This window comes from Rhineura floridana, chromosome 4 (assembly GCF_030035675.1).
Source record: "Rhineura floridana isolate rRhiFlo1 chromosome 4, rRhiFlo1.hap2, whole genome shotgun sequence".
Lineage (NCBI taxonomy): Eukaryota > Metazoa > Chordata > Lepidosauria > Squamata > Rhineuridae > Rhineura > Rhineura floridana.
The window spans coordinates 60,603,136-60,629,266 of record NC_084483.1 but is presented as its reverse complement, the minus strand read 5'-3'; the positions used below and the strand labels follow the sequence as shown (position 1 = coordinate 60,629,266).

Genomic DNA, 26,131 nt, shown 5'->3' with positions numbered 1-26,131 from the left:
TGGGAGGAGCTCAGGGCCATAGAGACCACTTTTTCAGTTTCTCCTTTTTGGAGGTTTTTTGTTTGTTTCTTTTTACAGGAACCTTTCCCTAGCTTTTGCCAGGATGCTTGTCCTGTGTTTGTGAAGTTACAGGGATGTGTGTGTTCTGGGCCATTGAGGCTACTCTTTCAATATTCCCCATTTTCTTCCTTTTAAACAGAAGGGAGTAGAAAAAGAAGATGACGAAACAAGAGATGGATTGATTCCATAAAGGAAGCCACAGTCCTGAACTTACAAGATCTGACTAGGGTGGTTTATAACAGATGCTATTGGAGGTCGCTGATCCATAGGGTCGCCATAAGTTGTAAGCAACTTGAAGGCACATAACAACAACTTCTTTGCATTCTTTTCCCCTTTTTGCATTATGCAGAGCCAATGAGGGGGCCTTTCCTCATGCCTTGCCAGGTCACCACCTTGTGCTTATGGGGTTGGGAGGTGCTCTGGGCCATTGAAGCCACTCTTTCTATCCCCCCTTTTTTTCCTTTTGCAGGATAGGTGACAGGGTGTGATGTTTTCTGATCTCATGTTCGGTTGGCGACTTTGTGCTCATGCAGTTGCATCTCTGGGCCATGGGGACATTTTTGTCCACCCCCTTTTTTTTGAGGCAAAGGCATGGGGAACTGCCCACTAAGCCACCTTGTGCATCACTGGCAGTGAAGCTGTTTGTGTGTGTGTGTGTGGGGGGAAGAGAATGACAGGGAGAGAGGGAGTGTATGCCTGAGCCAGGGTCCTCAGCAAGCCTCATGGCTAAGTGGGAAGGGAACTTTCATCCTGTGTTTTGGGCATGCTGTTAAATTTATGTTCATGTTGGGGTGTGAGTTCATCCCTGCAGGGCTCTTTTTAACTAATCTGGTGCAGTGTTTTCCAACCACTACTCTTGTGAATTGGCCCAGGTGAGCTGTTGTTTTCTGTTCTGTGTTCCATATTTTTGACTCTAAGAACTTGTACATGTGTTTATTTCCTTCTCCCTTCCAATCTATTTTCCTTTTGTGTCACATCTTTCTAGATTTTAAGCCTGGGTGCAGGGACTGTCTTTTCTTTTTTAGTTATCTGCATGTCCACTCCGGAAACCTTTTTTGGCTAAAGAGTAGGATAAAATTATTTAAAAAAGTAATTAAAATAGTATGATTTTTAGACAGCCAGCATTAACTACATCTTTTTATTTGTGACTGAACATGTATATTCATGCAATAACTACGAGTAGTATCCAACAAAGTAGTGTAATGGACACCACCCCCACCATCCCAAGAAGATGCACTGTAATTTTGAGGAGGTAGTATGGTGTAATGCAATTGTTCCCTTCAGTGCCTATTTCTCCTTCAGGTGTCCTTCATGCCTAAACTTTCTCTTGGCTCCCATAAGAAAGTTTAGGGAGTACATTCCAGACATGATAGCCAGGTGTCCAAGTCTGAATAGAGTGTAGCCAAAATGCAGGTGTGATGGAATATAAAAATCCCAACGGATCTGAGAACAGGGAACTTCTTCGTGACAAGGATCACACCACAGTTGACTGGCCCTAGAACTCATCCATTGCTGTAGCAAGGTTCTCAACAACTAAAGGGACATGAGTTTCTGCAACTTCCTTTTCTTGTTGTTATCTTTCCTCTCCCTCTGAATAAAATCAACTGGAAAAGAACAAACCCAGTGTGCCCACTGCCTTGTCTGAATCCTCATGAAACTCTGCCCCAGGCAGATCAAGAACTCTGTTTGCACGATGGAACTTCCCCTTCTTCTCCGCTCCCCAAACTGTCCCAAATCTGATCTGGATGGTTGGGGGAAAACCCAAAATAGATATAGTGGGGCACAGGGGGTGCGAGGGGAGAAGAGGTGAAAAGGAAGTTTCATTGCACACCCGGAAGTCCTTGTGCTAATGGAACTACTTCACTGGATACTGCCCTGAGTTCAGGAATCATTTTAATTATGTTTTATTTATTTTCTAGCTCTAATCTGCAACATGTCACCACCCACAGGCAACACAACAGACAAGATATAGAAATGTCTGTAAAAGGAGATTCCTGGAAGCTGGCTGTTTATATGTTTCATACTTTTTTAAATTAAAGTTTTCCATATTTGCACAATTTTGTGATCCTCTTTTTCTGCTCTTTTAGATGTGGTAGCTTTTTTGTGCTATGCCACACTATCACAGCAGCCATTTTGTGAATGGTGTCCATGACATATTCTCAGAATGCTGCCCTGGGCTCCTACTTGGAGGAAGGGCGGCAGGGGCGTCACTACCAGGGTGTGGGGGGTGCGGATCGCACCCGGGTGACACCATGAGGGGACACACACCCAGAGCCGCATCCCCCCGCACTCCCGCTAGTGACACCGCTGAAGGGCGGGGATATAAATCAAACAATAAATAAATAAATAAAAATTTCAAATGCTCCAATGGGCCACACAAAAAAAATCATGCTGATTTAAACCAATTGTTCCTTTCTACTGTAGCCCCACATTGTCACTTCCCTCCTGTTCTGAGTGATCCTCCAACCTCCCAGAATAATTTCAGAGTAAGTATCTCATTCCATGAGTGGAGAGTCACTCACAGAACTCTTGAGTTCTCTCTGTGGTTATTAATTGGAATTATAAAAGGAATAACATTTTGTAATACACCAAGTCTTTGCTAAATTAAGTCTGCATGACAATTAAAGGTTTGACAGATTTAAAAACAGATCTGAAACTGGAATGGGTTCAGAGGAGGGCAATAAAGATGATCAGGGGACTGGAAACAAAGCCCTATGAGGAGAGACTGAAAGAACTGCATGTTTAGCCTGGAGAAGAGAAGACTGAGGGGACATATGATAGCACTCTTCAAGTACATGAAAGGTTGTCACAGAGAGGAGGGCCGGGATCTCTTCTCGATCGTCCCAGAGTGCAGGACACGGAATAATGGGCTCAAGTTGCAGGAAGCTGGATTTTGACTGGACATCAGGAAAAACTTCCTAACTGTTAGAGCTATACGACAATGGACATACCTCTGTTTCTGATTAGTGTTCCTTGTAGTAATGTATTCTCCTTTATTCTTCTATACAACATGGTAAAAATAGTTTATGCTTTTCACACTATATCCACAGACCATCCTAGATGCATTTCTCTTCATTTTTACTGATGTAAGTATTTAAAAACTGCTGATGTCAGTGGACTGACAGTAGTATAAAACCAGAGCAAGAACAGATTGCAGTTCCAAGACTATAATATACACATTTCATTTTTTTTAAAAATGGCATAAGTGTGTGGTATAAATTCTTGAGCCTTGCACTTCAACTAACTTTAACATTAAAATGGTGTAAAAGATGAAAATCAGTTTGTGCAGCTCTCATTGTAGTTCACATCAGACAGATTTATGAATGCACACTGAAAAACTCAAAAGTAGCATCAAGTGGACATACTTTTCTCATTAAATATTCCATTTTTGTTTAATATCTTCACTACAGTTATGAATATCCTTGCATTATGGCAGGGACTTAATGTCAGTGATGTTGCTGTGGAAAAATTATAAATGTTATTTGATTTATTTGAGAAAACTGTATGTTTCTTTACAGGACCACAAAAACATAAGTACAGCCTGCTGGGTCAGGCCAGTGGCCCCTCTAGTCCAATATCCTGTTCACATCTGTGTGACCTTAGTGCAAGAGCACTCTCCCCTCCTGTAGTTTCCAGCAACTGGTATTCAGAAGCATACTGCCTCCGACTATGGAGGCAGAGCACAGCCATCATGACTAGTTGCCGTTGACAGCCGTATCCTCCATACATTTGTCTGATCCTCTTTTAAACCCATCCAAGTTGGTGGCCATCATGGCCTCTTGTGAGAGCAAATTCCATAGTTTAACTATGCACTGTGTGAAGAAGTTCTATTGTCTGTCCTGCATCTTCCAATATTCAGCTTCATTGGATGTCTACGGGTTCTAGTGTTATGAGAGAGGGAGAAAAACGTTTATCTACTTTCTCCATGCCGTGCATAATTTTATACACTTCTATCATGTCTTACTCGTCTTTTCCCTAAACTAAGAAGCCCGAAATGCTGCAACCTTATCTCACAGGGGACTTGCTCCAGCCCTTTGATCGCTTTGGTTGCCCTTTTCTGAACCTTTTCCAGCTCTACAGTATCCTTTTTGAGGTGAGGCAACCATAACTGTAAATGCAGTCACATTATGATATTGGTAGTTTTATTTCAATACCTTTCCAAATGATTGCTAGCATAGAATTTGTCTTTTTCACAGCTGCCATGCACTGAATCAACATCTTTATCAAGCTATTCACTACAACCCCAATGTATTGTTCATGGTCAGTCATCACCAGTCCAGACCCCATGATTGTATATGTGAAATTAAGATTTTTTGCTCCAATATGCACATCTTTACACTTGTTTACATTGAATTGCATTTGGCATTTTACTGCCCATTCATTCAGATTGGAGAGGTCCTTTATGAGCTCTTCACAATCCCTTTTTGTTTTAACAATACTGAACAATTTAGTATCATCAGCAAACTTGGCCACCTCACTGCTCACTCCTAACTCCAGATTATTTATAAACAAGTGAAAAAGCCCGGGTCCCAATGCTGATCCTTGGGGGGACTCCACTTTCTGCAGCCCTTCATTGGGAAAACTGTCCATGTTTTCCTACTCTCTGCTTTCTGTTTCCTAGCCAGTTCCTGGTCCACAAGAGGACATCTCCTCTTATTCAATGACTTCTAAGCCTACTCAGGAATCTTTGGTGAGGTATCTTATTGAAAACTTTTTGAAAGTTCCAAGTACACTATGTCAACTGGATCACCTCTGTCTGTACGCTTGTTGACACTTTCAAAGAACTCTAATAGGTTAGTGAGACAGGACTTACCCTTGAGGAAGCTATGCTGCTTCTGCTTCAGCAAGGCTTGCTCTTCTATATGCTTGGTTATTTTTCCTTGAACAATACTTTCTACCAGGGCTGTGCACAGCCCTTCTGATCCACCTCGTGGTCTCAATCTGTGGGCCTCAAGGACAGCCAGTCTGCCCTGTCCCAAAGATGGGACTATCTACCCCACCCTGGATCAGTCTCCAAAGTTATTTGGGGGTGGGGCTAAGGGCTTTTTTCAATTAAAACTTTGGTTGGGGGGGCAAAAGGAGACGCTACATCTCCTCCACCCTGAGAGCACATTGGTTCAACCAGCACTACACAAGAACTGCTTTACACCTGGCGTGTGGTGTATTTGTGGGACAGCACGTGGTCCCTGGTTTTGGACACCACACTTTAAGAAGAATACAAATAAACGAACAGGTTCAGAGGAGGGCAACAAGGATGATCAGGGGACTGGAAATAAAGCCCTATAAGGAGAGACAGAAAGAACTGGGCATGTTAAACCTTGACAAGATAAGACTAAGATTCTTTCTCTCACTGGATCGCTAGAGATCTCGGATGATTCCATGAGAGTTTGAACAGGGTGGAGTTAAGGTCAGGCCTTAGGCCTGGGCATGCCCAACACTTGCCTCTTCCTTCATGCACTGGCTTTGAAGGGAAGACAATGTTGGAGCAGACTGTCAAAGAGCCACAGAAGAGGTCAGCATCAGTTAGGGTACTCTTTGGCAGCTGCTCTACTGTCCAGTGTTGTATGTTGTTGCTTACCCCCCATGCCTCACCCCCTGATAGCCCCAGGTCACTCTGGGCTGCCATATCCAACCCATAGTGTTCCAGGGAATTCTGAACCTGACTCTGCAAAAAGCCTCTGAAGAAGCCCAAATCAGCTCAAGGCTCAGCTGAATACAGAGCACAGCCCTTCTTTATTATTTATTTATTTATTTTATTAGATTTATATCCCACCCTTCCTCCCAATAGGAGCCCAGGGAGGCAAACAAGCGCACTAAAATCCTCTAAAACATAATAAAAACAGACTTTAAAATATATTACAACAAAACATCCTTAAAAACATGTTAAAACATCTTTAAAAACATCTTTTTTAAAAAAGGTTTAAAAACTTTTTTTTAAAGAAGGTTTAAAAAAATATTAAGCAATTCCAACACAGACGCAGACAGGGATAAGGTCTCTACTTAAAAGGCTTGTTGAAAAAGTAAGGTCTTCAGTAGGCGCTGAAAAGATAAGAGATGGCACCTCTCTAATATTTAAGGGGAGAGAATTCCAAACGGTAGGTGCCACTACACTAAAGGTCCAATTCCTATGTTGTGCAGAATGGGCCTCCTGATAAGATTGTATCAGCAGGAGGCCCTCACCTGCAGAGCATAGCAAACGATTAGGTATATAAGGGGTGAGACAGTCTTTCGGGTATCCTGGTCCAAAGCTGTATAGGGCTTTGTGCACCAAAGCCAGAACCTTCAATTTAGCGTGGTAGCTAATAGGTAGCCAGTGCAATTCTTTCATCAGCGGGATGACATATTGGCAGTCTCGCCGCTGCATTTTGCACCAGCTGCAGCTTCTGGACCAACCTCAAGCGCAGCCCCACATACAGCACATTACAGTAATCCAGCCTGGAGGTTACCAGTGCATGGACAACAGTGGTCAGGCTATCCCGGTCCAGAAACAGCCACAGCTGTCTTACCAGCCAAAGCTGGTAAAAGGCACTCCTAGCACTGAGGTCACCTGGGCTTCTAGCAACAAAGCTGAATCCAGGAGCTCACCCAGACTATGGACCTGCACTTTCAGAGGGAGTACACCCCATCCAAAGCAGGCAACTGACCAATTATCTGAACTCGGGAACCACCAACCCACAACGCCTCCGTCTTGCTAGGATTCAGACTCAGTTATTGGCCCTCATCCAGTCCACCACTGAGTCTAGGCAGAGGTCCACGGCTTGCACGGCCTCTCCCGATTCAGATGTTACAGAGAAACAGAACTGGGTATCATCAGTATACTGCTGACACCTCACCCCAAATCTGCTGATGACCTCTTTCAGGGACTTCATATAGATGTTAAACAGCATGGGAGACAAGATGGTACCCTGTGGCACCCCACAGCACAATTACCAGGGGCCAAAAGACAAACACCCAATTATATTTTCTGAAAATGACCCTAGAGATAAGATTGGAACCACTGTAAAACAGTGCCTCCGATACCCATTTCACCAAGTTGGCCCAGAAGGATACTATGGTCAATAGTATCAAAATCTGCTGAGAGCTCAAGTAAGAATAACAGGGTCACACTCCCCATCCTTCTCCCAATAAAGGTCATCCATCACGGCAACCAAGGCCGATTCAGTCTCATAACCAGGCCTGAACCCTGACTGGAATGGATCAAGATAATTTGTTTCATCCAACAGTACTTGCAATTGCTGAACCACAACCCTTTCTATCATCTTCCCTAAAGGGGTATTTGCAGCTGGGCAGTAGTTGTCACAAACCAATGGATCACCACCTCTTTCGGGCGTCTGGAGCCACTCCCTCCACAACAATGAGTTGACCACACACTGGGTCCACTTGGTCAAACCCCCTCGGCAAGCTTTAATAAGTCAAGAAGAGCAAGGGTCGAGAGGAGATGTTGCTGGCCACATCGTTGCGAGCACCTTGTCCATGTCAGTAGGCCGCATCAACTGAAATCGATTCCAAGAAGTTGTAGCAGACGTTGCACTCACTGGGGACTACAGTAGATGTGGATAGGGTATCAAAATTGCTACGGAGGTGAGCAACTTTACCCTCAAAGTGCCTTGCAAGCAATTCACAGTGGGCCTCTGAAGGGTCTAAAACTCCATTTCTTGGAGTTGATGTCAACAGACCCCTGACGATACAGAAAAGCTCTATTGGATGGCTACTTGAGGATCCAATGGTGGTAGAGAAGGGGTCCTTCGTGACCACCCTCACCACCACCCAGTAGGCATGGTTATGATGTTTTACTTGTACCCAATCAGCCGCACAGCATGCCTTTCATCACTTGCACTCTAGCCGTTGTCCATTTCCCATGTTTCATTGCCCTTAATTCACTGGTGTACCAAGGTATAAACCGGGCTCTACGATGCCAGAGAGGGCATAATGGGGAATTCTATATATCCATACATATATAATCATAGATATTAAGAAGGTATATGTTTTATAATCATAAAGAATTAAGCATTGAATTGCAGGCCTGTTGGGGCCCTGAAGATTCAGGCTCATAGAGAACCCTGACTCTTAGCATTTAATTCAGACCAATTCAGACAGCAGAAACCTGTTGCAAACGGCAGCGGTCACAGGGACCTTCTGTTTCTTTGCCAAGACCTGGCCAATGCTTGACTGACAGGTAATTGATTACCCTATTGTTTGGAAGCAAGCAGCGTTTAAATTGTGAGAGAAGCTGTGATTGATGTAATAAGTAGGAATAGCCAGTGTTTGATTCTTGGGTAAAGCTATAATGCCACCTAGAGGGAAAGTCTGTAATAATTATTAAGGGTTTAATGAAGAGAAATAGTGAGATTTTATAATGATTTTACAACTTCGTAAGTGTGTTTTCATTAAGAAAAAGGTGGTGTTTTCATTAAGAAAGAGGGAGTGGCCTGCCTCCTCTATATCCCTGAGGTTGAAAGATACTCGTTAACCAGAGTCGTTGTGGGTAACAGAATCGTTGTGGGTGGTGATACCGTGCCCCAGGAGGGACTTAATACTGGGAACGATCTATCGTCCCCCTGATCAAAATGCTCAGGGAGACCTTGAGATGAGATATGAAATTGAGGAAGCATTCAAACTAGGAAATGTGGTAGTAATGGGTGACTTCAACTACCCGGACATAGACTGGCTGCATATGTGTTCCAGTCATGACAAAGAAGCAAAGTTTCTAGATATTCTAAACGACTATTCCCTAGACCAGTTGGTCATGGAACCGACCAGAGGGACGGCAACCCTGGACTTAATCCTCAGTGGGGACCAGGACCTGGTGCGAGATGTAAGTGTTGTTGAACCAATTGGGAGCAGTGACCACAGTGCTATTAAATTAAACATACATGTAACTGGCCAATTGCCAAGAAAATCCAACACGGTCACATTTGACTTCAAAAGAGGAAACTTCACAAAAATGAGGGGATTGGTAAAAAGAAAGCTGAAAAACAAAGTCCAGAGGGTCACATCACTCGAAAATGCTTGGAAGTTGTTTAAAAACACTATATTAGAAGCTCAACTGGAGTGCATACCGCAGATCAGAAAAGGTACCGCCAGGGCCAAGAAGATGCCAGCATGGTTAACGAGCAAAGTCAAGGAAGCTCTTAGAGGCAAAAAGTCTTCCTTCAGAAAATGGAAGTCTTGTCCGAATGAAGAAAATAAAAAAGAACACAAACTCTGGCAAAAGAAATGCAAGAAGACAATAAGGGATGCTAAAAAAGAATTTGAGGAGCACATTGCTAAGAACATAAAAACCAACAACAAAAAATTCTATAAATACATTCAAAGCAGGAGACCATCTAGGGAGACAATTGGGCCCTTGGATGATAAGGGAGTCAAAGGTGTACTAAAGAACGATAAGGAGATTGCAGAGAAGTTATAAGAATTCTTTGCATCTGTCTTCACAGTGGAAGATATAGGGCAGATCCCTGAACCTGAACTAACATTTGCAGGAAGGGATTCTGAGGAACTGAGACAAATAGTGGTAACGAGAGAGGAAGTTCTAAGCTTAATGGACAATATAAAAACTGACAAATCACCGGGCCCGGATGGCATCCACCCGAGAGTTCTCAAAGAACTCAAAGGTGAAATTGCTGATCTGCTAACTAAAATATGTAACTTGTCCCTCGGGTCCTCCTCCGTGCCTGAGGACTGGAAAGTGGCAAATGTAATGCCAATCTTCAAAAAGGGATCCAGAGGGGATCCCGGAAATTACAGGCCAGTTAGCTTAACTTCTGTCCCTGGAAAACTGGTAGAAAGTATTATTAAAGCTAGATTAACTAAGCACATAAAAGAACAAGCCTTGCTGAAGCAGAGCCAGCATGGCTTCTGCAAGGGAAAGTCCTGTCTCAGTAACCTATTAGAATTCTTTGAGAGTGTCAACAAGCATATAGATAGAGGTGATCCAGTGGACATAGTGTACTTAGACTTTCAAAAAGCGTTTGACAAGGTACCTCACCAAAGGCTTCTGAGGAAGCTTAGCAGTCATGGAATAAGAGGAGAGGTCCTCTTGTGGATAAGGAATTGGTTAAGAAGCAGAAAGCAGAGAGTAGGAATAAACGGACAGTTCTCCCAATGGAGGGCTGTAGAAAGTGGAGTCCCTCAAGGATCGGTATTGGGACCTGTACTTTTCAACTTGTTCATTAATGACCTAGAATTAGGAGTGAGCAGTGAAGTGGCCAAGTTTGCTGACGACACTAAATTGTTCAGGGTTGTTAAAACAAAAAGGGATTGCGAAGAGCTCCAAAAAAACCTCTCCAAACTGAGTGAATGGGCAGAAAAATGGTAAATGCAATTCAATATAAACAAGTGTAAAATTATGCATATTGGAGCAAAAAATCTTAATTTCACATATACGCTCATGGGGTCTGAACTGGCGGTGACCGACCAGGAGAGAGACCTCGGGGTTGTAGTGGACAGCACGATGAAAATGTCGACCCAGTGTGCGGCAGCTGTGAAAAAGGCAAATTCCATGCTAGCGATAATTAGGAAAGGTATTGAAAATAAAACAGCCGATATCATAATGCCGTTGTATAAATCTATGGTGCGGCCGCATTTGGAATACTGTGTACAGTTCTGGTCGCCTCATCTCAAAAAGGATATTATAGAGTTGGAAAAGGTTCAGAAGAGGGCAACCAGAATGATCAAGGGGATGGAGCGACTCCCTTACAAGGAAAGGTTGCAGCATTTGGGGCTTTTTAGTTTAGAGAAAAGGCGGGTCAGAGGAGACATGATAGAAGTGTATAAAATTATGCATGGCATTGAGAAAGTGGATAGAGAAAAGTTCTTCTCCCTCTCTCATAATACTAGAACTCGTGGACATTCAAAGAAGCTGAATGTTGGAAGATTCAGGACAGACAAAAGGAAGTACTTCTTTACTCAGCGCATAGTTAAACTATGGAATTTGCTCCCACAAGATGCAGTAATGGCCACCAGCTTGGACGGCTTTAAAAGAAGATTAGACAAATTCATGGAGGACAGGGCTATCAACGGCTACTAGCCATGATGGCTGTGCTCTGCCACCCTAGTCAGAGGCAGCATGCTTCTGAAAACCAGTTGCCAGAAGCCTCAGGAGGGGAGAGTGTTCTTGCACTCGGGTCCTGCTTGCGGGCTTCCCCCAGGCACCTGGTTGGCCACTGTGAGAACAGGATGCTGGACTAGATGGGCCACTGGCCTGATCCAGCAGGCTCTTCTTATGTTCTTATGTTCTTAGAGTTACCCAGTTTTTCCTTAGTCTGTGTGGCTTCAGAATGAAGCTCAAGTTTTTAAATAATCCCCTCTCTTGAGCTATTTATTTCATAAGTAAGGGAATGGGATTTCTGAGAAAGTATAAGGACATAAGAACCCCTATGGCAAAGGAATAGAACTGGGGGTGCTCATACATTGCCTCAACTCAGGGTGTTTGGGAAACTTAACTCAAGGAACTTGTCCAAATATTTCCAGGCGTACTTGGGTTAGCCTGACTGATCAGGAACAAAGGCATATGGAATGTACCAAGTATGCTTGAAAGCATATTCACAATAGTAACTGTTCCAACTAGCCCCTACATTCATTAGTCTTTTAAGACAGTAGGACAATGGAGACATTAATGATATGGACAGAATCTTGGAATCACCACCGGAGTTTCCTAATGCTTTCTGATTGGTTTGGAACAATTGTAGAGAGGAGGAACTGTGATGTTGGGTGGGCAGGAACTCATGAGATTGGTGAAATCATTGTCACATGCTGTAACTGTACTCTACAAAAGAGCTTGCACACAGTGCCTCAGTGCAGTCTCTCCTGCATGTTTCTGGGGGGCTGACCCTGCATGTGTATATGCATATGCTTGTAAAGAATAAAGGCCTACCTTTTTGCTTCAAGCCTGTGTCCTCAAATATTTTTTGTAAGGACCGCCAGCAAAAGATCCCAATGGAGAAAGAATTCTCCAACAGGCACTCAGGGGCAATTGTGTCAAGAGCCTGATGCACCTTGCTGTTCCATGTCGTGAGCCCTGCTGGAGGGGGGTGGCCTAACAAGAACAAAGTGAAGAAGGAAATAAAGTGGGGTGAAGGGCCGAGCGGGGAGTTGGACTCAGAAGGTACCCCAGCTCCGGAGTTTGCCAAATTAAACTCCAGTGCTGAAGGAGTTGCATTGGTTACTGGTTGTTTTCTGGGCCCAGTTCAAGGTGTTGGTTCTGACCTTTAAAACCCTTTACGGTTTCGGCCCAGTCTATCTGAAGGAGAGCCTCCAACATCATCAGGGATGCTGCTCAAGAAGATCAGCCTCAAAAGACCTTCTCTCCATCCCACCAGTTAAAACAGCTAGACTGGTGAGAACTAGGGAGAGGGCTTTTTCAACTGTGGCCCCCACTTTGTGGAACTCCCTCCCAAATGATCTTCGCCATGCCCCCTCTATGATGAGCTTCCACTAGGCCTTGAAGACCTGGCTCTTCAGGCAGGCTTTTGGGGTGGGTTAGGTTTTATTATTATTGTTGAGATTTTTAATGTTTTAATGTATTTGTATGTTTTTCTTTTGTATGTCGCCCAGAGCAGCTGGACAGCCAGCCAGATGGGCGACTAATAAATTTAAGAAAGAAAGAAAGAAAGAAAGAAAGAAGATGCAGGGGGAAATATACCGTTTGCAAGGAGAGGTTGAATATTGGGGAAGGGATTATGAATTTTTAAGGCAGCAATTGAAGAAGAAAGAGGAGTTTAAATCTGAAAAAGTGAGATGGGCTGCTTCTCTGAGCTCCATGGAAAGGGAGCGAGACCAAGCAGTCAGTTTTTCTGAAAAAGCGGGGGGGGGGAATAGATGAATTAACCCAGGATATGAACCGTGCCACATTGGCAGCGGAACATTTTGTTAAAAAGGTACAAACATAAAGCAAAGTGGTTAGTCATGTAGAGTGTGAAAAAAGAATATGGGAATTAGAAGGGGAATTAGAGGTGCAAAAAGGAATTGTGTCTGTTTACAGAGGGGTATTAGGAGAGCCCGATTTGCAGCTGGATCCACAATTGGCTTCTACTCCTATGGGCACCTCTGAATCACCTTTTCAAGGGGGATTCTTGTCTCCTTCACCCATTGTTCCTACAGCCCAGCCTGCTCTTCCTCCCTCTTGCTCCTTCCCTGAACCTCCTCCCCCCCCACATGGGAAAATAAGCCAGATTTTGTACTTGAGGAGTTGCGGAGGCTTGGAATAGCTCCGGAAAACCCCGAGTGGAAAATGGAACCTCTTGCTCCTATATCACTTAGGGAAATGAGAGAAACTAACATAAGGGGAAATGTTACTATAATAAAAGAAGTACAGGATATTGTGAGATGGACCTTTTCTCAAGCAAAAGAGGCAGCAGAGTGCATGGGTCCTTTGAATAAAGATACTGTTTTAAATTGGCTTACTTGAATGCAATCCACACACCCCACAGCTGATGCTTGTGATCTATCTCAAGTTGCGAGGTATTGTACATCTGACACTGACATAGCAAGTATTGAGGGAGCTATGGCTTTAATTAATAGACCCACAGCTGATGAGTGGAGGAGAACAATGTTAATAACATTTGCTCCTGGTTTAAATATACAGAACATTTATGTGTTGGAAAGCCAAGGAGCTGGGCAAAGTCCAGAAGTATATTTAAACCTAAAGAAACTGCTGGCACATTTAGCAGATGGGGTCTCCAACGTCACACCATTAAGCTGGATTGATGATGCTACAGAGGGACTAGTTTGCACCTGTTGATGAAGCACTTTGGTTTTTTTAATATTAAGTGAGAGCCCAAGCTTTTCATATGCTTCTGCAAAGACATTTAGGATAGTTTGAAGATCTTTCTCTGAATGTGCACAGACTACATTATCATCGGCATATTGAAGTTCTACGACAGAGGTTGACATAACCTTACTTTTTGCTTCCAGCCTACTGAGATTAAAAAGCTTTCCATCTGTTCGATATATGATTTCCACACCAGTAGGAAGTTTCCCCTCAATAAGGTACACACTTTGATAGGGAAAAGATAAGAACATACAAAGTACTGGGATCCGATTGGGAACTAAGTTATATAATCTTAACTGGACTGAATTTGGTGGTGGGGGGGGAAAGAAGTAATAGGAAACTGTCCCTCTTTTGTTAGAAGAAATAGATTAGTGCAAACGGAATATATAGTTCCATAGGAGCACTTTAAAGTTATAGAATTATCAGTAGCTTTTAATGATGACAGCCTGTAAGTAAGATCACCCATGAATTAGCATAGAAAGGTTGTAAGTAAAATGAAGGACTGAAAAGTTGCAGGAAAGAAAAGGCGGGAAGGCAGTATGAAGGATTCTAGGTAGTAAGTTATTGTGATGGCTGTTTTATGGTAGAGAAAGGATAGTTTGAGAAATATTGATTGGTGGTAATGAGATAAGAAAGGGGAAAAAATAACAAGAAAACACAAATGGTGGGTTCCTTTTGTCTTCATTGTTTTTGGCAGATCATCGATTAGAACCTACACCTGTTTAAATTTTGAACTTGAGTAAGGGAGGGTGCATATGACAGTGTGCTTAAGAGGGAAAAATATTTGGAACTCAACAACAAAACTTCTTTCATAAGGGAAATAAAACCTCTTCTGAGGGTGCTAGACCCCAGGTAATTGTTTTAAATTTGTCTGTAAAATATATGATTTGCCCATTTTCTAGATAGACAAAACTGAGGCCACCTTGTTGTTTAAGTCTAATGTTATGCCCTCTTGTGACTAGGTAAAGTCATTACAGATAAGATTTCACACTGTAAACAAAGGAGCTGGCGGGATTTTAAAATTTATATTATTGAGTCTGAAAGCTTGATTTAATTGTTTTCTTTAGATCCATCAAGGCATAGTTTTCCATTAATGAATATTCCTCCCCAAAAAAGATTTTTGCCTGCAAACTACTTTTTGACCAAAGAGGGAATCAAAATGTAGAGCTTCCAGCCACAGCAATTGTCCACCTTATATTAGAATCCACATTGGGAATTAACGTTACTTTGCTTCCAAAACAGAAACTTGTCCCCAGATGCGCTCTGCATGAAAATGGACCAGGACTTCCAACTGTAAAGCCCAGAACTGAACAGGGAAATGCTTTCCTCATTGTCATACCTTGTGCATGCAAACCACACTATTACTAATAATTTTTTTCCTTTTAAAATGCTGTTCATAAATCTAACATATTTGGTATAGGCATGTTAGTGCATTTATTCCTCAACAGGCACTTAGAGCAACTGCTCTACATACAGGATGCGCACCATTGGAACTCCCTGCCAATTTGGAACAGAATTTAAATCTGTTTGTGCCACTAACATTTGTTTGTTTTGTATTTGTAGCAAGAGGTATTCATAAAAGAAACACCTTACAGTTGTTGAAACGTATAAGTCCTTTTTCTCCAAGCACAGCACTAACGAAAGAAGTCTTTGTTAAGACATGAGAGTCCAATAGTTACAGACATTGGACTAGGACTCAGAAAACATACATTCAGAGAGTGCACAGAGAAAAGGAAAAGGCTAAGACAACCCTCCCCTTTTGAAGTGTATTGTCTCAGGAAGATTCAGGAAAAACAAGTCAGCAATCTTTGGATAGCATAGTGAATGTTAGCCTTGGAAAACAAAGAGGTAAGCTTCAAAGGCCTCTGTGGTTTAATTTAAGAGCACATATGCCACCCCAACTGAAAGCAAACCAACCAAATTGCAAGTATGTTGCAATATGGGAGAATTTCTTTCTGTGATAGGTTGATGGGTCATCTTATTATGAAGGGGGGTGCCCATACTGTAAGACGCTCTGCTTCCTCAAGATAGGTAGATAGATAGATCCAACCCATCTTCCATTGCTCCCTGTTAACTCCAGAGAAGCTGCCAGACCCCCGTCAAGCACCTGAGACTCCGCTTCCACCTATACTAATTGATGGGCAGGAGGAGTTTGAAGTGGAGCAGATCCTGGATTCCCGCCAGCACCAGGAAAGTTGCAGTACTTGATCCATTGGATGAGATTCGGTCCAGAGGAAAGATTGTGGGAGGCAGTGACCGACGTGCACGCGGCGGATTTGGTGAGAGTTTCATGAAGCTTACCCGGACAAGCCCAAACCCCCAGGGTGGGGAAAATTTGACATGGGAGGAAAGATGATGAGGGCGATACCAACTTTGTGGACTGGGACGACGAGCTGAGGGAGGGACTGAGCAACGTGGAGAGTTCACAGTGCGCCCAGTCCCCTGGTATCCCTGTTGGAGAGCAACCTGAATTGTCAGAGACTGCCCTGTCAGAGACTGCTCCATTAGACACGCCCCCACACCTGAGGCACCGCAGCTTCCCACGGTTGAGCAGGCAGTTAGCTCCCACCAGTCAGAGGGGGAGGCTGAGATCCAGTCCCCATCGCCTCAAGCTCATAGGCTTCAGAGGAGTGAAATTCAACAGACGGAATTAAGGAGGAGCCGTAGTTTACGCTCGAAAGCCAAGCCTACTTAAGTGGACTCGGGAGGGGTTTGTTGCTGAGTCAACATCTGAGTGCTGTGAATATATGCTTAGTCAGTGTTAGCCACGGCAAAAGTTCCTAGAAAGAGTAGTTAGGTTGATGAGTCATAAAGCTTTTGATATATCTGTTACTTTAATAAAAAGAGAAAAACTCACAGAACCGCATGAGACTGCATTCCTCGACTTCGGGCAGGACATGCAGCCTAAAATAGCAGTTGCCATTTTTGCAGACACATCACACTGTATACTCATATTCACCTTGTGATCAGCAACAATTGCAAGATCCTTCCTGCATGTAGTATGGCTGAGCCAACTATCTCCCATCTTATAACTGCGTTTCAGTCCCCCCCCCCCCAGGTATAGGACTTTGCACTTATTCCTGTTACATTTCATTCTGTTGTTTTCAACCCAGTGCTCCAGCCTATCAAGATCACGTTAAATTTTGTTTCTGTCTTCCAGGGTATTAGCTATCCCTTCCAATTTTGTATCATCTGCAAATCTGATAAGCGTTCCCTGCACCTCCTCATCCCAGTCATTAATAAAAATGTTGAAGAGCCCTGGGTCCAGGACAGAGCCCTGCAGTACCCTGCTCATTACCTCCCCTCAGTTTGAGAAGGAATCATTGACAAGCACTCTTTGAGTACAGTTCTGTAGCCAACTGTGGATCCACCTGATAGTTGTTCCATCCAGCCCACATTTAGCTAGCATGATAAAGAATATTATGGGACGCTTTGTCAAAAGCTTTGCTGAAGTTGAGATATATTATGTCCATAGCATACCTGCAGTCTGCCAGGTAGGTTACCTGATCAAAAAATGAGATTAGTCTGGCAGGATTTGTTCTTGACAAATCCATGTTGCTTTCTAGTATTCACTGCAGGGCTGTGGAGTCAGAGTCATGGAGTTGGAGTTGGGAGCAATTTTGGGTGGAGTCGGAGTCAAGAGCAATTTTGGGAGGAGTCGGAGTCGGTAGAAATGTACCGACTCCGACTTCCAAATAAATTTTGATTGACAAGAAGCAATTTTGGGTGGAGTCGGAGTCGGACAGTAGAAAAATAGAGGAGTCGGAGTTGAAGGTTTGGTGTACCGACTCCACAGCCCTGATTCACTGCATTGTTTTCAAGGTTCTTATAGATTAACCGCTTGATAATGTGCTCCCGAATTTTCTCAAGGATTGATACCAGGCTTACTGGTCTGTAGTTCCCAGGTTCCTCCTTACTGCCCTTTTTGAAGATAGGGACCACATTAGCCCTCCTCCAAGCATTGTCATCAATATTGGCCTCAGTTCCTCAGACTCCCTTCCTGCAAACTTTAGTTCAGGCAAAGGGATCTCCCCTATATCCTCCACTGTGAAGACAGATGCAAAGAATTCATGTAGCTTCTCTGCAGTAGCCTGATCCTTCTTTAGATCACCATAGAGTCCTTTGTCATCAAAGGGTCCAACCGCCTCCCTAGAAGGTCTCCTGTTTTGAAAGAATTTAAATAATTTTTTGTTGTTGGTTTTTATGACTTCCACAACCTGGAAGAATCCTGGACTAGACCCATTGCCATCATTTGATGGCAGCAGGAACAGGTCTGTATCCTGTGCCATCCTTTCTCTGCCTCCTCCCAACCCTGTTTTGAGGATTTCTGCTAGCTGCTGGTGGTAGGGATGCCACCAGCGGTCACTTCTACCCATAGTTTGGTTGGTTTCATTGGGTGCTGCTAATAATGGGGCTTCCCGTCTGACAGCAGAGTTCCTCCAATGGTAAAGACTGGCACAGTTGGGCAGGCTGGGGAGAGCGACAGCTCTGCCCCATCCAAACTCCCTCCAGCACAGCAGATTTGGGGTTTGGATTGCTCTGTAAAGCATTGTAAGTTGGTAAACACTATGCCTTCATTTTCAGCAATACTTTCTGTGGTTTACTTCGGCAAGCATGGAACTAGGAATGCAGCTTTCATTTTTTCCTTACAGTGCTGTTCTTTCAGAGTTAGCAACAACCAAGGCATCTCTCCCTACAGAAACACTTCTATTATCCCATTTGCTTGTTTTGTAAGAAGTGCCAGATGCTGGCAGTAATCAAGCATTGATCAAGGTCTAAAAACCTTAGTTCTGTCTAGCATCTGTTGAAAGGATTACCCAAGTAAAGTCCAATCTCAACACCTTAACTCCTTGAGGACAAAAGCTACAGCATATTCCAAAAAGGTACTTCGGGAGGCCTGTTTTCAAAGGCAAATATGTTCATACGGGGCCTCAAAAGTGCTGTCACAGTCAAATACATTTGGCTATTGACAGATGTATTACGGTGCATTAACAGCTGATTGGAATTTTGAATCACTGTTAGACAGTTTTAAAGGGGGATTAGACAAATTCAAGTAGGATAAGGCTATCTATGGCCACTAGTCATGATTAGGGATGGGGGAGAATTTTATTAAAGTTGAACTCTGCACCAGATTACCCAATAGTTGGCTCGTTCATTATCTTTGCAGAGTGATCTTGTTTGATATGAGCTTCTGTGGCTTTTCCTGACACCAGTTTTTTAAAGTGGCAAATATGACACATTGCTATTAATGACATCTTTGATCTAAACAACAGACATATGTATTCTCTTTAACCTCTGTGTCAATGAGGTGATGATGGTAACCACTAACATTCATTTTTTAATTCTTAATCAGTGGCCCCCTTGTATCTGTTTTTTGAAATCACAGGCACAGCAGTCATTTATACAATCATTGTCTGTCAGATATGTCTGCTTTAACCCAGGGCCATGGGAGGGGGCGGGGGGGGAGGAAGAAAAATAAACATGATAATCATTACTATACTATTGATGGTGGATCCTGTTTTTTTTCAAACAGGCTAAACATAAGGACAAGAATGCATCAGCCACTGAGTGGTTAAGTTTACAACTTTCAAACTTATATCATGTAGCTGGAAAAAAACTTCAACTGAACAAGCCTTCACTGGCTTGTTCAACTGAACTCAACTGAACATCCTTTAATTGTGGTGGTGGTGATGGGAATTAGCTGACTGTCCTAGGACGGACAGTAAACCTGAGGTAGAGAATGTACTCAGTGAGCAATTACCTGCCTTATATGCATTTGAACAGGAAAAACACACAGACCATCATTAGAAAGAACAAAAGCATTGGAAGAAACATCAATAGAAAGAATGAGAACAATACTGCTATTTGTCATGCAGGGTAGACGTGAAACAGTAAAAGTAGAAGATAATGAAAAGCAAACTGACATGAAATGGAATTGGGTGCCAGTTCACAGAAATGAGAGCCAACCCTGCACCAACAAGGGGATTACATCCCTAGTCATGATAATGGCTACATACTGTGCCTCTGAATACAAGTCTCAACCACAGCAGGATAAATTTGAATCAAGATTATGATTGCCAAATATTGGCTTATTCAGCATCCCACACACAGCTTTCTTATTTTTATCTTACAGAATTAAATACTATCTAATTTCTGATATCCTTGGCACAGAATGTTGTTATTTTTAATTATTTAATTAAACTGAATTCCTTCTGTTTTGAGTGATCGTGCAGAACTGTAAGGTGTTCTAAAAGCCATGACAACAATAATTCTATTATTAAAATGCTCACCACATTATAATTGTGATTTACTAATGATTCCATCATGAAATAGTAAACTATTCTGGATTGCTTTGTTTTTTCTTCCTTAAACTCTGGTTGGTTTCTTGTGTTTTGATTTCAGGTACTGATGAATGAATCTGATCTGTTGAAGGGTACCAACCATACCTGCTCCAGTGCCCTGTGTACTTCACTGATCTGGGCAGAGCAGGGCCAGCACCAGGCATGCCAGGTCCCTTTGGCATCAGCCTACCCTGGGCCCCAGCACCCGCATGCACACATGCCACACCTACCTATCTTTCATGATCTGTGGCAGGGTCGGCTGCTGAGCCTGCTGCAGATCACAGAGAGGGAGCTCCCAGACACCCCCCTACTGCCATGCAGGCCCCACCTACCTCTCCCTTGATGTAAATGTTGGTTGCACTGCAGGCAGAAGCCTGCCATCAACCAAGATGGTGGGTGAGGCTTCCCTAAGGGACTGATGCCTCCACCACCATCTTGGTTGATGGCACACATGCATGCTATGCACGTGCATCCCTGCCACCAACCAATATAGCGGAATGGGAATCAGCCCCTTAGGGAAATCTTGGCTGCCATCTTGGTTGATGGCAAGCTTGCACCTGCAGTGCAACCAGCATTTACATCAAGGGAGACGTAGGTGGCACCTGTGTGGCAGTAGGGGGCATCTGGGAGCTCGCTCTTATGATCTGTGGCAGGGTCGGGAGCTGACCCTGCCGTAGATCACAGAAAGGAGAGCTACCCACCCATCCTAAGGAGGGCCCCTTCAGGAGCCCCTTGGGACTCAGGGGCTCATGGCCAGGGCCTAACCTGGCTGCTCTCTGGCGCCAGCCCTGGGGAAGAGGATGGTGAATGGGATCGGATGGGCACAAGATTGTAATTTTGTTTCTGCCATATTCTTTGTGCTTTTTAACACTGCTTGATGAAAAGCAGAAAGTTAGCTGTTGAAACTTTATCTGGCATGAGGATGCAATTATGTATAAGCTCCCCAAAAGCTGGCAACCCTAGGTGGGTAACACTTCATCTCATTAAACAAACACCTGTCATTCTTAATGTGTGTCTAGTAAAATATGCAGTTCTGTCAGAAAATGTAAAGACAATATTAAATATAAAAATTGGTCACTGAAAACCCCTAAATCACTGAATAAGGGCTGACCCCTGAGCAAGACAGTTCAACAGAGGTGTTTGTGTACAGAGAGGGAAAATAGTCATTTAAAAATACATAAATTATATGAAAGTACAAGGGAGGAGGTAAATGGAGGCTGTTGCAACATTTTTTCTATTTTTAAAAATATGTTGCATACTCTGAGGATGGCAAAAGCACGCTGAAGGCAATGAAAGGGCAGAGTTCATGTGAGCTCACAGAAATAGGAATGTAAATCAAACACATTCTTGCAGAGTTCTTTTTAATTAATGAAATGAAATGCCTGTGTAATTTCTCATGACAGAACACTTTGAAGGGTTAGTCAGTAAGTAGCTTCCTTCCTTCAAGATGCACTGAATACTAATTATCTCATACAAAGGATGATACAAAGGGATGATTCACTGCTTGAATACAGATTAAATAGATTCCTTTAGGGGGGGAAATTCAAACCGAATCATTTAGAATGTGTACTACTAGTAGTAAGGATGGGATCTGCTGGCCGTTGCCAGTTCGAAAGCATTCCATTAACCTAACAGGCTGGCATTGATTTTAGTTTGTTCTATATCCGCTAGCCACTGCTTTTACCAATCCATGGTGTTTTTTTCCACTAGGGAAAATATCAATATTAATATCAATATTTTAGAAGGAAATATTGAGGTTTCCTTTAAAATATTGATATATTAAAAGGAAATATCAATAAATTATCATTCTTACAATCAATGTTTTAGAGGCAGATTTTTAAAAATAAAGTCCATTTTCAAAAATAGCTGTGGAAATCTGCTACATTAAAATCCAACCCTCAGCGATTGCAAATAAACAAATTAATGGAAAATTCAGTACCAAATCCAAATTGGGCAGAATTCTAACACATCCTTAACTAGTAGCTTCAAATGTAGGCACTGTTCACAATAATAAAAAGAGAACTACAGTAGGTAAAATGACTTGGTGAAACAGACCAGGAAGGTTTGAAGAAATGGGAATCCTACGGAGGTGTCAAAGGGGCGCGGGCATTTTGTTTTTTCCCTTTTCCTTTAACAATAGCATGAGTTACCTAAATGTAGCAATTGAAGCTTTTTCCTGGCATGGAGATAATGGGGAAAGCACCATCTGCTAAATTTCCACCACAGGCTGCTGTTAAAGGCACAAGAGTGGGAGGGGAGGTGTCAACCCTAAGCAGATATGATTATTTTAAATAAATTGTGAAATTTGAATATGTGTTCAGATCAGTATATTAATTTTGCCTGATACAATCATAAGCAATAGTTCTTTAATAGCGTGCATAAATACACACCAGAAAAATATACAATATATAGGTCAGGAGGATCCAAACTTGTGTGAAGATGCTCTGCTGGTAGATGTAGTTATTTATAATATTTATATATTGCCTTTCAACAAATAGTTCTCAAAATGGTTTACATAGTGCACAGTGGGTAACAAACTTTCCAGTGGTAACCCCCCCCCACTGCAAGCCATGCGTTTTCTGGAGTGGCATCCCTAAGAACATAAAAGCTGTGTTTGATCAGACCAAACGTTTATCTAGACCACCATCCTGTTACCCAAAGTGGCCAAATAGATACATATGTGCCAAGAAGATGCACGTGAAAGTCCAAATATGCAATGTCTGCAAGGCAACCTCTATCCATATGCTTGCTGACACTCTCAAACTTCTATAACAGGTTAGCCAAGACTTATCTTTGCAGAAACCAAGTTGATTCTTCTTTAGAAAGACTTGGTCCTCTTCTATGTGCTTGATAATTTATATTTAATAATGATTTTTACAAATCTACCCAGAACAGATATTATGTTAACCAGCTTGTAATATCCTGTACCCCTTTTTAAAAACTGGTGTTACATGGGCTGCTTTCCAGTCCTCTAGACAGAAGACAGAAACCAATCTTGGAAATAGGTTAGATACTGTTGTTAGATCAGCCATTTCACATTTTAGTTAAGAACTTTTGGTGAATACTTTCTGAATCTGGTGATTAGTTAGCGTTTGTCAATAAGGCCTAGAACATCATCTTCTGTCACCACTATTTGGCTCAGTTCTTGAATCCCCTTCCTGAAAAAGTCAGGCACGGGTATCTGCCCTACATCTTCTGCAGTGAAGAAAGCTATAAATAATTAATTCAGCTTTTCTCCAATCTCCTTATACTCCTTTAACAACCCCCTTAATCTCCTCTCTTGTCATCCAGTAGTCCAACTGTCTTCCTACTTGGTTTCCTGCTTCTGATGTGTTTTATTTTATTTACTATTGGGGAAGGGTGAAAGATGGCCGCCGCAAGCTGACTTCTGTAAGTTTGCTCTCTAACTCTGTTCTCCTATTCAATGTCTAATAGGACTTTTTAGAACGAAAAACTTGAATAAGATAATATAAAGAGGACTTACAGAAAATATATATTAAGCTAAAGCAACTCTGCATAATTATGGTCCTAACGAGAAAAAGTTACAGAGAATTGGGTCTACCCCCATTTGACGACTCATCCTTACCTTCTGGGAGGCAAACAAGGCAGACGAAAATAACAACCTTTTGCCGTCCTAAGATAGATTCCAGCCATGTCATGCCAACAAGATATGAGCAGGAAACTCCTGGTCGCAGTCATGATTGGACTCTTTCCAACTCTACCTGTCTGCCGTTGACTGAGGATATGAAAGAGGGTTCTATGAATTTGGCTCAAGAACTTGCTCAAGCTACGGGGGCTGACTCTCAGGTCAAAACAAAGGACCTAAGAGATATGTTGGATGATTCTCTCCTTAATGACTCACTTTCTATGCCTTCTCTTGAATCCTCACATCGAGAAGATTTATTCAATCTATCTTATGTAACTGACTCTTTTCATCAGCATGACGTAGGGAATCTTCAGTCAGATGTAAGGATCTCTTCTCCTTTAAATGAAAATTGGTATCAAACAACTACGCAAATGCTAATCCAAATTGCGGACTTCATAGCTGAATCAAACCTGATACTCACCACTTTAACTGAATTATTACAAGGAAGGATGACCACAACAAACAAAGCAGAAGCTGAGTTATCGCAAAAAGGTGCCAAAATAAATAAAGAAGAATCAACTTTGATTACATCTTCCAAAACAACACAAACAAGGGTAGTACAACACCACCACCTAGTGTCCTTAAAAGGAACTTCCAGGAGAGCAAAAAAATCCTACAAAAACAAGCAAACGAGGAAAACTAAAAATCAGAAGACTGCAAATTCACATCATCATAGTACCTTGAACTTTAATAAACTTTATAAAATCTTAGATCCACCAAAACCCAAGGAAAAAAAACAAAAGAGGAAAAGGAAGAAAAAAAAACAAAAATAAAAATGAAATACCTAAGGAAGTAAGCATAGTAAATCAGCAGACACCACAAATAAGTCCAATAAAATCTGTTTACCTAAATAATATAGATAATGTCACTTCAAAGACATCCCATCTCCCTGAGATTGATCGTGACCAACTTACGAAGTTCCAAATCGCTAAGAATCATGATGTCCCACAGATTGCTGACTATAACAGATGGAATCTAGTCCTAAAAAGAAATATGTTAGCTATAACAAACTACCCCAAACCCTGGGGTGTGATAAACCAACAAGACCGCAAGCAACATTTTTGTGACACTTTGGAAGCCATAATTCCTGGGTCCATAAGTATACATCAGATCTCCTCTATCGAATATCTCTTTTACAACCATGTATCTGCCAGAGCCCTGATAACATTCCGTGATGAGAGCATAACGAAGAGTCTTTATAACAAAAGACAGTTTTTTCTGGAATATAAACTTGGAATTTTTAGAGTGTTCACAAATATGGCTCCTCCTATATGTCTGCTATCAAACAAGTCTAGCAGGTCCTGCTCTGCTCTGCTAAATAATCCCGAATCTAATGACTGCCAGGAGATACAATCTAAAGCTAAACTTGATACCTCCCCAAAAAATCTCCATCAGACCTCTTCAACCATCCGGGAAACACGGGACATATTAAATCCTACCACAGAGAACTTCATCCCAGAAGAGCTACTACTAATTGACTCTTTTTCATCCTTGGCAGAAGACTCAAAAAAAGAGATAGTTTTAAGACTTGAACTCTTACTACTGACTTTAAAGAATCAAAATTCTAATAAGCCCTACTTGGATACTGACAATGTCCATATTAACTATGTACAAAACAATCAAACCAAATCTGATTTCAATACTTCAAATCATGTCAACAATCAGTCTACAAAGATTGACCTAGTGGTGACATCTCCTCCTAGACGTATCAGTATTCCCAATCAACAACAATGCACTTCCGACAATTGAATTAGAACATCTATTCCAAATTGGTATTTGACATTGGTCTCGTGGAATATCGCGGGTTGGCCAAACAAAATTCAAATGTCAACAGTTAAGGACTTCTTACATAAATTTGAAATCATTTTAATTCAAGAATCCTGGTCCTTAGATGAAATGTACTTGGATGGTTTCACGCCATTTACCTTGGAAGCCCAGCTGAGTATGAAGGGAGGAAGGGCCAAAGGTGGATTAGGTATTTTAGTTTCTACTAGGCTACAAACGGAAGCTGAGGCTTTGAACCCTCTCTTAGGCTTAACAACAAGAATATTACTAAAATTCCCACATCTAACTTACTTAATTATAAACGTTTATATCCCACCTAGCAAAGATAAACAACTAACCAAAAAACAATTTACGAACTTGGAAAATTACATGAGAAACCTGATAGATTCCCATCCTAAAGCCATGATAATACTAGCAGGCGATTTCAACGCCAGAATGGGTTCCTCAGATAAGGCCTTATATACCAAATTTTCCCTAGAATCTCCTGAGCTGGATGGCCTATCAAACATCCCCTCGAGACAATCTAAGGAC

The 26,131-nt window shown here is 42.2% G+C and overlaps 1 protein-coding gene and 1 long non-coding RNA gene across 8 annotated transcripts in view; one reads left to right on the top strand and one right to left on the bottom strand.

Annotated features, from left to right (window-relative positions):
• Positions 1 to 16,689, top strand: part of LOC133383095 (uncharacterized) — a 45,209-nt gene extending 28,520 nt beyond the window's left edge. Inside the window, exons 1-2 of one of the 3 annotated variants that reach the window (XR_009762179.1) lie at positions 13,730 to 14,046; positions 15,909 to 16,689. This is a non-coding gene — a long non-coding RNA (uncharacterized LOC133383095). Of the gene's footprint in view, positions 1 to 13,729; positions 14,047 to 15,553; positions 15,677 to 15,908 lie in introns of those variants that run through there. The other 2 variants (XR_009762177.1, XR_009762178.1) reach the window with 2 other exon arrangements.
• Positions 1 to 26,131, bottom strand: part of KCNQ5 (potassium voltage-gated channel subfamily Q member 5) — a 556,888-nt gene that overhangs the window by 20,943 nt on the left and 509,814 nt on the right. The window lies entirely within an intron of this gene.